This window comes from Phasianus colchicus, chromosome 2 (genome assembly GCF_987193195.1).
Source record: "Phasianus colchicus chromosome 2, bPhaCol1.hap1.1, whole genome shotgun sequence".
Classification (NCBI taxonomy): Eukaryota; Metazoa; Chordata; class Aves; order Galliformes; family Phasianidae; genus Phasianus; species Phasianus colchicus.
The window spans coordinates 15,594,522-15,607,043 of NC_143437.1; the positions used below are offsets into that span (position 1 = coordinate 15,594,522).

Below are 12,522 nucleotides of genomic sequence, written 5' to 3' on the forward strand. Positions count from 1 at the left end.
ATTGCCAGGTTGTTTATGACCCCTCAGAGCCTCTAAAAGAGATCCTTATTAGCAATCTGGGCTCTCCCTGTTAGATAATCATGGCTCCTGTTTGTGTGCTAATGGTTTCCACTGAGGAAGAGCTTTAGTCCTGTGGAGCAGGTTGTTAAAGGGGGAACAGATCTTTGGGATGGCCTCTTCCTTCCACCGTTTTCTGACTGGGGGCCCCCATGGATCAAAATGATAATGGTCTCTGTACACCAATGTAAGAACTGCTGCAGCTCTGCTCCTTCTTTGGTGCAGAAGGAGAAGATTCAGGGAGCACATCTGCAGCAAGAAAACATTATTACAAGGTGGTTATTGCAGGAATTAGTAAGATGCTGGAGGAAGAGGGAGTACCAAAGCTAGAGAATCCTTGTGGTACGTCTTAAGCCTGTTTGCTTTCTTCCTGAGCTTAGCAATAAGAACTGGCTCAGACACAGGCAAGGCGCATTAGCAGGATGTTTTTGCCATCACAGAGAGGAAAATCAGCAGTTCTGTGCTGCAAGACTCACAGGGGTCCCACAGTTATTTTCAGTCTTTTGCTTAAGGCACTGCGGGTGCAGGGTCTTACTGGTCTTTGTGTGATGCCGGCAGCCAGACAGATTTGGGAGAAGCTTTTAGAAGTGCTTGGCGGGTGACTCACTCCTTAGCAGCAGCAAGGGGTAGAAAAAAGAAAGGGTGAGCCATGAACAGAGACCCAACATGAGGAGCAGAAACAAGCTAGAGAGGGTTGAGGTATCTCACACACAACCCTGTGTACCACTGATGTACAGAATTGTACGCATGGGGCACTGCATTGTACGAGGGAAGACTTTTGCACACAGGAGATTAGGAGCTGGAATCTATTGGCAAGACCATGCTGCAGCATTGCTGGAGAACATGGAGTTCTTGTCTTGCAGACGCTGAGTCACGGGAAAGATGGAGCAGTCATTTCAGGGTGTTGACAGCTTAATACAAGGTTAGGCCTTCTATTTCCATGCCAACAGCACCAGTGACAAATACAAATGAGTTGTTTCAGGGCAGCTGATGAACTTTCTCTGTAGTGAGAAATGAGATCTCGTTGAGTCTTCCTCTGATAAGTGCGGAGCTGAGTCAAGATGAGCACGCTCTCTAGATTCCTCAGTGCAGAAGTGTTGCTGGCATTAGCAGATACTGGTGGGTGTGTGGATAAGATGCCTCTCTTTAAGTGTATTTTTTTTTTCTTGTTCATTTTTTTCCCATCCAAGGGTGGTTTGGGGGGATAAGCATGAAGGACAAAGAACGACTTCTTTGTGCTGCAGTGATTACACCACCTAGTGCAGTTCCGAGGTCTCCTCTACAACATGAGCTACCTAGTCTTGGATAATATCCCCGCTATCCTCCTTGTAGGTGTTCTCCTAAGTGCCAGAAGCAGCTTCAGGTCTGCATTCAGGAGCAGTCACAAAATATCCCATAGGTCCAGGCCATATCTTCTGGTATGGTCGTTGCCCCACGAGAGTTTGTTCACTTGAGGCCGTTTTGGTCCTGGTGAGGGTAGGACTCAAAAAGGGTCACGTTTCTGAAGAAACAACATGTTAGTTGTGGAAAGGAATTGAAAACTGAATGCATAATAACAAATGTTAAAGCCAGAGGAAAAATGTATCGACTTAAGATTACATATATGTGTATGTATGTGTGTGTTCATTTCAGAAAATAGTTGTGTTGAGAGATTTTTAATTTCAGAAAGTTTTCAAAATAGATTTGTAAAAGGTTGGATTATCCCATGTCAATATGTTTTCAGGTAAAACAATCCAAATCCCTTTTTCTAATCAGAAAGAAAATTTTCATCTGAAAGGTTTAGTTAATGTGTATATTTATATATAAAAAAAAAGCTGAAAAGCAAAGCAAAACATTTCAAAATCACCCACATAAAATGCTTGAGTCAATTCTTACAAATATGTATTTTAATTCCAGCAGCACACATTTGTATTCAGCATATTTTTGGGTACTGTTTTCTCCCCTCCATCAGAAAGGAATTTCACATTTCATTCTCAATCCTTTGCCTTTATCTTTTGTTAATCTTAAATTCAGTTTGAGTAGTGCCAGAATTATTAATTATATATCCTATACTGGCTATTATAACTTATACTGCTTACTAGCCCAGAAGCTCCTGATGTAAATGGTAACAGAAATCACAGTGGGAGACTTAAGGGATCCAGTAGTTCACAGTGCTTTCTAAATACTTTAAGCAAGAGTAAACAGTTTTTGATCAAGATGTGGTGCCTTGAGCTCTTACCCTAAATATATGCAGTTTTTATGTCAACAAAATCAATAGTCTTTAGTTAAAAAGATACAGGAGTAGAATATTAGCCTGAAGGATTAACTCAGCGTATCACCCTGCATTATAAACCTGCAGTGCTGAGCCCTTCAGAGAATGAATGAAAATTCTGGGTCAAACCAAATGTCCACCCAACACAAGAATCTGTCTCCAGTGGTGCCTTAAACAAATGGCAGCACGTGCTTCAGTATTGCTTTCATGATGTTGTTCACAAATAATATCCAGAGTACATCAGTTGCTAAAATTTCAGTGATGAATTGAGAAATACAAGTTCTAATAAAATATCTTCTTTGAAACTGTCCCTTGAAAGAAAACACTTTGCTGCCGAGTTCAAAAGGAAAAATAAATACAGTTTCACATCTTCAGTGTCAGATACAGCAGTACATGGAGATGGCAGAATCCTTTATGCTCAACAGCAATAATATACCAGATCATTCTTTTCACTATTTTATGCATAAAAACATAGTGTTAATAGAAGATATAGCTCAACATCCAGTGCTCTGACCTAGTCCCCTCTGGTTATTTATTATGCAAGCAGAATGAAAGGGAGTTCATCCAAGACTCTTTGTTTCCTTATGTTTAAAAGATGCACTTTGCTGAACAACTGAGCTAGAGAATCCCCCAAACACTTTGTTCTGCTTCATTACTCAGTCTTAGGAGAAAAGTCTCTTTGCTGTCCTGGAATGAGCCATTCTGCAAATGGCATTGCACAGATGTGAGATGGGAAGCAAGCTGTAGTGTAAGGATTCCAGGGCAAATCTTTGTGAATATCTGATTCTCCCGTACCTGGACAATTCAAAAAGTATTACCACAAAATAATAGAAAAGAGAAAAATGGGGAAAAAGAAATGAAAGAAAAAAAGAAGGAAAAAGGGAGAAAAAGACTGCTAGGTTAATCTGAGGTGAATTTCAATAATTGCATGGAATCAAGTATCAAAAAAGTATGTGCGATTAAATGAAGTTACTTGACCAAATCAAACCATTTGGTTTTGAGTAGCTGGAGTAGATTATTCATTCTAATCAGAGGAAAGGATAACAAATCTTAAAAAAAAAAAAAAAAAAAAAAAAAAAAGACACCTAAGTACTGCTATAAATGATTCTTTTTCCAGAGCCATTTATATCTCTGCCACTACTTGCAAGGAATACCAGACCTTTGAGACACCTGAGACAAGTATCCTAAAGCAGAGATTTTCATGGTGCTTGCTGGGTTTGCTACTGTCACCTGGGGTTGGAGACAATGTCAGAAGATTGGAGAGAGTTGACTATTATAGCAGGGAGCAGCTGGTGTCAAGGTGTTGGGGAATAGAATCATTAAGGTTAGAAAAGGCCTCTAAGATAATCGTGCCCAACAACCAACCCATCCCCACCATGCTCACTATTTCCCTCAGTGCCACACATCCATGGTTTTTGAATCCCTCCACTGGTGGTGGAGATGGTAACTCCAGATGGTGACTCCACTACCTCCCTGGGCAGGCTGTTCCCAATACCTCACTACTTTCCTAATATCCAACCTGAGCTTCCCCTGACACAACTTGAGGCCATTCCCTCTTATCCTATTGCTGTTACCTGGGAGAAGAGGCTTATCCCCACCTCACCCCAGCCTCCTTTCAGGCAGTTGTAGAGAGCAATAAGGTCTCCCCTGAGCCTCCTCTTCTCCAGACTGAACCATCCCATTTCCCTCAGCTACTACCCATAAGTCTTGTGCTCCAGACCCTTCACAGCTTTGTTGTCCTTCTCTGGACATGCTCCGGGGTCTCAATAACTTACTTGCAAGCGAGAGACCCAACACTGGAGTATAGAAAGAGAAGGGACTGAAGAATGGATCTTGTTTTTTTCCTCTAACATAAGCTGCTGGGCTCTATAGAGTTGTTTTTGGCCCTTTCTACTTATCCTTAGGGAAGTGGGCCATCAGAAGTTTACAGGAACTGAATTTATGTCCTTTTAGCCAATCTCTTTAACCCTCTTACAATTCCATCATGTGCAAGGGAATTCCTGGTGTAATCAGTAGCAAGTTAAAGTTAGGCATCTCTTTGCTGGAAAGATGCAGACAGAACCAAAAGTAAAATTTGCAAGTTGTATTTATATTTGTGGTCTTTGTCTGCACATCTGTCCATCAGCCCTCGCTGATAACTTTTCAATCTATTAGCAACTTGTGCTCTAAGATTAGTAGAGTTGCAGAGCTCCTGTAAGAGACAGAACACAGAATAGAATGGAATAGTTTAACTGGAAGCTTACAAAGATCAAGTCCAACTGCCTGACTACCTCAGGGCTAACCTAAAGTTTAAACACATTAATGAGAAAATTATCCAAACGCCTCTTGCACGCTGACAGCCATGGGCCATCAGCCACCTCTCTAGCAAGCCTATTCTAGTGTCTAACCACCCTCACAGTACAGAATTTTTTCCTAATGCCCAGTCTATTGATGAGGTCCATTCGGTGTTGAGATAAGCAGAAATAAGCCCATTCCTTATACAGAACAGCTCTCTTCTAGCAGAGAAGCCACCTGGACACACAAGATGGCTGGTGTTCCAGGCAGGGGGGGGACATTCAGCATTGCCAGCTGTGTCAGTTGCACTTTCCTAATGTCACACCCCAAATTAATTTAGAGTCATTTACCTCTTGGGCTCTTAAACAAAGCTTCTTGCCTCTTTTCAAACATCAAGTCCTTAATGGGGAGAAGCAGCCTCATTCATACTCTGGACATTAACTTATTGCAGAGCTGGCTGATAGAGAAAGCTCTAGCAGTCTAAACTGATTCTCCTCTTAAAGCAATATATTAAAATCAATGAGTACTCTGTGTAGACACTCTGAAGCCTTTGTAATTTAGTTAGATTTCTTTCTGGTTGATGTTAAAGTAAAAGAACTTCAGTGGCATCATGATACCTTTCGTGAGCCTGGGTATACTGCAGCTTCTGCTTTTCATTGCAGAATCACAGCACTTCCCCTTCCAGCCTCACTTTCCCTGTTTTTGCACGACATACTTCAGGAAGAGATGACATGTTATACCACACATAGCTGTGATCTTTCTTGCCTATATTTTAATATTTTTTAATACTTGAAAACACAAGAAGAGCTTTCTCCAGGAGAATCCTTCTCAGATGCTTTCCTCATATCCCACTCTACATAGTCCATCTTGGAGTGGCAGAGTTCTCTCTCCACATCAATCACATCTGCCTGCTAAAGCCAATTGCATCATGTATATTGCACCTCCAAGAGAGGAAGGGAGAAAGTATTAAGATTGGAAGAAAACTAAGAACTGATGAAAGAAGAAATGCAGCTGTGCAGTTTTATTCCCACCACTGTGTTTGTTTTAGATTTCAGGAAAGTAAAAGAAATGCAGAAGTGGAGAAAGAGACTTGTCACATGAAATATGTGGTCTTCATCATTTGTTCTCTGGTGACTGTCTGAATGTGGCTGAAGTACCACATCATAAAGATGAGTAAATGTGCTCCCTTTTTCCTGTTCTTGTCTCCTACCACAAGATGTGGATCATGATTTCCAAGGCAGAATCCCCGTCCCAGACCAATTGCCTCATTTCTTATCTTTTCTCGGGGTGGGAGGTGGGAGACAAGGGCTAGGATCCTCTCTGGCAGCACTGAGCAGCATCTTCTACCCTTTCTTCTGCCGTGTGACGTTTTTTTGGCGAGGAGAGACCAGGGCCACTGCAGCAGATGTACCCACTGTCACAGTTTTCATCCCATCAGCAGTGAGGAAGCAGACTAGAGGCAGACAGAAGGGAGTGAAACACTGACAGGTTACCCCAAACAAACCCCAACGCATAGCAAATTGATCCCAAATAGGAACCCTCACCTTGTAGCTGGAGATTGGTGCCATCACTTCATCTGAGACTTTCAGGCACTTGGCTTGGTGTGAAGCTGTATTGCATCCTCATGATTCTGAGAGTGATTTATGTCTGAGATTCAGAGTCACCATTTAGGACTGAATTTGTCACTACTAATTTTCTGATAAACATAGGTGGTACCTGAGTATGTGTGCCTAACCTCTAGGCCCAAACCCATGGGAGCTGTCCTCCCTCAGATTTTCTTCTCCTCTTTCATTTACAGAATGGCAAAGACTACTTGGGGGCTAGAGACAAAGTGGATGGGGGAAGATCATCTTTGCCATAAGGCTTCAAATTCCTGAATCTGCTAGGAAAACAAAATTGCCCTCGTATCACTATCTCATCCTCTCAAGTGCAATCAAATGAACTGTTGTTGCTGGGGAGCTAGTCTAAAAACATCTCTCTGCGTTCTGCTCATTCAGACCTTTTACGCCTGCTGTTCTCATTATTATTCTCTTGTTTTTCCAAGTGTCGAAATCTCACTCGGACATTTATAGTTTTATCTGCACTTGAATATACAATCAGACGCCACAGGCAGCACCAGCCGGGGGCTGAATCATGTTCTAGCCTACGTCATATTTTCAAACTCTAGAAGAAAATACTGATACCAAAATGATATAATGGCTCAAACCCAGATGTTACGAAAGCTGATACACATAAGAGGCAAACTTGTCCTAGTCTTCAGTTACACCTCCATTTTCCCATTCACATACAATTCTAAGCCTTCCTTAAGCTTCCAGGAATAAACATCGTTCCCAATACTTCCCCTTCTATGAAACAGCATCAGTCAATTAAGTGATAGTAAAAATCCCTTTGCACAATTCTCTTGTTTTCAATCAGCCATCATCCATTCAAGAGCTTGATGGGCTTTTGTTCAAACTGGAAGTTCCTATGCTGTAAGAGGGAAAAGAAGATGATGCTCACCCAATGAGAAATGCCACTTCAGGGGCTGACTGGAGAAAGATTTGGTTAAACTGCACACGAAGTTGAAGTGCAATACAAGAGACTCCTCCAGACACAAGGTGTTCATTGCACTCTTTCTTGCTGCCTTTGCACAGACAGCTGCTCCTGTTTCCAGCGTGTGTTTTGTTGCCTTGCTGTCCAGTCACGGTAAGGAAGAAGTTAGTAATTCACAGAAAAGCAGCAAATGCACACAGTGATGCACTTACATCACACAGTACTATGCTATGGTCACTGAAGGCACAAATCTGTTTACTAGAATGAGGAGGATTCATGATAGAGAGGAATCTTCAAAGAATGAGTTTTCATACCAGCTTTTGTTTTGTTACTCTGAGCACTTGGGACATCTGGCAGAGCTCTGAGCAAAGCAGCAGCAGCTGCTACTTATACCAATTTATCCCTTCTCCAGATGTCAAGAAAGTGCTGTTGACATCCCTTTATCATTCTTTAGTCATCACTCCCCAGCCACTGGTGGTATCTCATCATCACCTCACATATAACATTGTCCCTATAAGCTATTCCAACTGAATCTTGATGCTGCCAAACATTGAGAGCAGGCTACAGTCAAGATCTTACATTTTCCATCTTCCAAATGCTCAAGGTAGCATTTATAAGAGAGTTGATCCCTCTCTGAAGGAAAGCTATTAATCCCAAGGTATCTAGTCTCTAGTAAAGGTTCTGGAATCCTTTTCTTGCCCTCAGAGAAAATAAGTGATGTAAGTTGGGAGATATTGTTGCCCAGAAATGTAAGATTAGAAGTACAAGTTGGACAAGTAAAAAGTAATTACCAGTGTCTTTCCTAGAAATAGAGAGGAGAGGAGAGGAGAGGAGAGGAGAGGAGAGGAGAGGAGAGGAGAGGAGAGGAGAGGAGAGGAGAGGAGAGGAGAGGAAAACAGAAGCAGCTTCTGTATGAGTCACTCCTCATTCTGAGGCATATAGTTGCACAGCACTTGAAGTAAGACCCTCAATCTGGCCAGCAACTGTGTGTAACCTGCACATCCTGTTCCCTGCTGGATATTTCACCCCACAAAATGAAAATAAATCCTCCCGTCACCTGATCAAATATGTCAGGATTCCCTCTCCTACCACATAGGGCTAGTCCTGCTCTCCAGCCTCAGGGAGGTGAAGCAGGATTAATAAATGTGATCAATGTGTTTCTTGTCTCCAGATACAATTTATGATGAGGTGTTTTGTGAGTATGATATATGGTTCACTGTGGGATGCAGCAGAGTGTTTTGGCCTTGCATCTGTAGAGGTACAGTATCCATTTTCCCTCAGTCCATAAAACATGCAGCCCAGAAAAATGATGAATATGTTTTGCAGAAGCTCAAGTGGGAACTCCAGGGAAGTTCCTTGAAAGTGTTTCTAAACAGGATATTCATTTTGCTGGTGAAACAAAGAAAACACTTTCAAGTCTCTGTGCCTTCTCCAAGCTCCCATTTCCCACCCCTGTCCTTTTCCCAACTGACTTCCAAAGCCTACAGGAGGCAGGATTGATTGAGGGTCAGTGCTGACTCTAGCCCCTGTTTTCGGTTTTGGAGCACCTGGCAGCCTATGTTCATAGCTGGCAGGTCAGCAGTCATATCTGGATGTCCACAAACCAAGAGCCAGGGTTATTCCAGGGATATAAACCTTTTGCAAGAAAAGTATGTCATCTTCTGGCTGTGCAGTGATGGATCCTGGTGTTGATGTGATGAATTTTTCCCCACTCATAACTCATCCTGTCTCTTGCACTCATCCCATGCTCTGTTTATCAAACCTGTTGGTCCCACTGCTGACCAAAGACTGCATTAAATTGGTTCATCAATCATCTGGCTGTCAGACGCAGTCTTGCCAAGGAAGGGAGGAAATGCCATTAAACTCCACAGATGATATAATTCTGATTAGGAAAAATGCTTACTTCTGCACCTACTTTTAAGCCCATTAGAATAGCTGTTTTGCAGATCTTACAACTTAAATCAAAGCATTTACCTTGAATATGATTTAGTGAATCAAAGCCTTTGTTAATAGGGCATTTGGATCTTCATGACTGCACCAGTTTTTGACATATTTAAAAGGAGATTATGAACAGGAGGGAAATCAACGTTTTATGTATGTAGATAGATAGTGATAGACAGAAATAGAGGAGGAATGGTTTTAAACTAGAGGGGAGACTTAGATTACATGTCAGAGGGAAGTTTTACAGAGAGAGGGTGGTGAGGCACTGGCTCACACTGTCCAGAGAAGCAGTGGATGCCCCATCCCAGGAGATGCTGAGGGCCAGGTTGGATGGGTTCCTGTGCAGCATGAGCAGTTGGGTGGCAGCCCTGCCCCTGGTATGGGGGTTGAAACTAGATGATCTTTGAAGTTTCTTCTAACCCAAGCCATTCTATAGTTCTATATTACCTTCCACAGTCAAGCACGATGAGCCAGACAATGCCAGCAAAGTTTTCAGCTGGGTAATACTAATAGCTGGGGCCATGCTTTTCAGGAGAAAGAAAAAATGAAAGCAAATATTTTATCATCTGCTTCAGTGAGATGAAAGCTGGCTCTGCCACGAGGAGCTCCCAGAAATCCATTTCCAGTCTGGGTAATAATGGCTGGAAGAAAATTGTCTGTGTACCATTGGCACATCAGCCAATTCTATTTGGCGTTTTCTAGAGCATGGTCATCCTGGGCATGAATACTCCCAAATGCAGTGTTGTTTCTTTACTTCAGGCATCAAATGGGCTAGGCCATAAACTATTGGCTGGCTACTACTACTAAGGGACTTTCTTGAAGTACACAGAGATACCGAAGGTCCTTGTTTTATTGTTTTTGAGGGTGGGGTTTTTTTTTTTATTTGTTTGTTTGTTTTGAATTCAATAAAATTGCTTATTGGTTGCCAGATGCTAGCCTAATAAAATTGGCCACAATTGCATTTTGTGTAGTAACTGTTTTCCAGAAATGAAGAAAAGCTGTAATTTGCATATAGTGACACTGGGGAGTAAGGGATTATTTTAGTAATTAGAATAACAACAAAGAATATTCTTAGTCATGAGTATCCCTCAGACTGGTCTTACACTAATAGAAGGGTGGTTTAGATGTTGGTGATTTCTGCATCCCAGTGGAAATCTTTATGAATGGACTAAAGGAGGAATGTATAATTATCCTTCCCATGTGTTCTTACTAATGCTCACTACACCCAGAATTGCATATAGAAGGGCTTTGATTTTACTAAATCACAAGATACGCATTAGATTAAAAGAAAAAAATCATTTGCAATAGGTAATTTATTGGAAATTGAAATTTCTGCGGGAGTGTGGTCCTGTTCCCCAAGTAAAATCAAACCATTTCACAATGTCAGAAGCTGTAAAATTCACACTCTATGGCAACATATAATTAATGCAAGACATCTGGTTTTGGCTGGACTGAAAATTTTAGCAAGGAGGTGAATTTTTCAGCATAGGTGCTATCCTTTCACAAAGGTCAGGACCATCCTCAAAGAACTTACCAATAAAAAAAATCCTGTTCTTTCTGAGCTGATTTTTCTTTATACTGAAGATTCTATCAGAAAAAAAGGCTATTAGCGCCCAACAAATCAGCCTTCTGAATCCCTTTGGGTTGCTTTACATGTCATTTTTTGGTAGATCCAACTTGCTTTATTGAATCCATTCAAGACATAGTGTCAGGTTTTCAGATTACTTGACAGTTTGGCTAATGGTTTCTTTTGCCTTTGAGTTTTGGTCTATTTTTAAGTGGGGGGAAAAAAAAAAAAAAAACGGCTGTGGTTGAAAGCTGTACAAAGTTTCTTTTAAAAGAGGTCTGTCCAATACATTATAGAATTTTCCGCAATATAATGTGACACTTGAGAAATGTCAAATTGAAACATTCCAACATTCTCAAACTTTTCTTGCATTTTGGGGACGCTGAAACTGTTTACTTCTGTTTATCCAAAGGCACAAATACCTTCAGTGCTGTGAATTTCCTTTTGTGTCTGACAAATACAACCTAACTTCACTGAATAGGAGCCTCTCTGTTCAAGATTTTTATTAACTCTCTAATGAATAGCTAGTGCTTGGAAAAAGTCTTTGAGGAGAGCTGAATGACCAACTCTTTGTAAAGTTTTCTATGCTTCCGTTATCAAGATTTTCAAGCAACTTTAGTAAATGTGTCCATGATCCTCAAAGTACCAGTGCTTTTTTCCAGAAAGGATTCTGCTTTTGAGTTTTGAAGGTCCCAGGCATGATACTGTTGAAATCATTGGTCATCCTGGTGAGGGGCTTGCCTTTGCAAAGTGGGTGGGATGCCTTCCCCATCTGAACTGAAGGACATGATGCTAAGTGTAAACCTGAGAGTTGTTTATATGCTCTTGTTTGGAAATGGTCATTTTCCTCCTGCTTACAGCCTGGTCCCATTTTCTTTCAGTAATGTATTGTTTGACATTGTTTCTTCCTGGAACATTTATAAGGCATTATGCTTAAAAAATTAGGTTGATGAATGAGAAAAGACAGTTCTGATAAAGTCATTGACAGAAAGGCCAGAAGCCTTGTGTCATCTTGGAAGCATGTCATTTGGCTGCCGTAAATCACTCTGAGTAGCAAGATAGGAGAAAAAAGATAAAAATAGAGCAAAAACTGCCCAGAAACTTAGATGACAATGAAGCAAAAAGTGTCCCAGCAAAACGATCATTTTTGGAGAAACACATTTAAACCATCAAGAATTCCTCACTCATTGTAACAAGGGAACAAAGACTGTCTCAGACCTTAAGAAGTTCATATGCTTTTAAGAGATCTTTCTTGTAGGTAACAGATCTGCTGCTGCCTCTGGGGTAACCCTGTCGATGTCACACCACTGCTCATAAAAAGACATTGTCTTTTCATCAGGCTGTAAGATTGAGAAACACTGAGAAAGCTCCAGGCAGTCTTGTCAATGAGTAGATCAGTTCTGCCCAATCCTGATTTTCAATTGCTTGCTTTGAGCAGGGATTTTGCTTTTGTTTTGGGTCTTTTTCTTGAGAATGCTTGGAAATAGGATGTTAGAAGAACCAAGATTTGAATACATCTGAAACTCCAGATGTAGCTTTCTGCAGGGGCTGTCCAGTTGAAGTCAGTGTGACCATGGGATTACCACAGTTCTGTATTTTAAATTCATTATTTCAGCTGTATTAACAAGCTGCAACTTTGTGGTGTTTATTGTGCTCAAGCCTAAATGCCTGGCATGTAACTTTGGGAACTCCAGCTGAACAGGTTGATTTCAAGACAGCTGCTTGAGTACTCAAAGCTACGTAGAAGATATGATGCCATTACCAGAGGTTTGGATCAGTCCTACAAGCAGATCCTTGGCTCACAGCCCATCTGCCCACTTTTCCAGGAAAGGCTGAGCCATCTCAGGAATCAATGTGACACATAGTATTAAATCCTACAATATGTTTAAGCTTAAAGGCA

At 41.3% G+C, this 12,522-nt stretch overlaps 1 protein-coding gene across 3 annotated transcripts in view; it reads left to right on the forward strand.

Annotated features, from left to right (window-relative positions):
- Positions 1-12,522, forward strand: part of SYNDIG1 (synapse differentiation inducing 1) — a 62,119-nt gene that overhangs the window by 48,966 nt on the left and 631 nt on the right. The gene's annotated exons all lie outside the window — the stretch shown is intronic.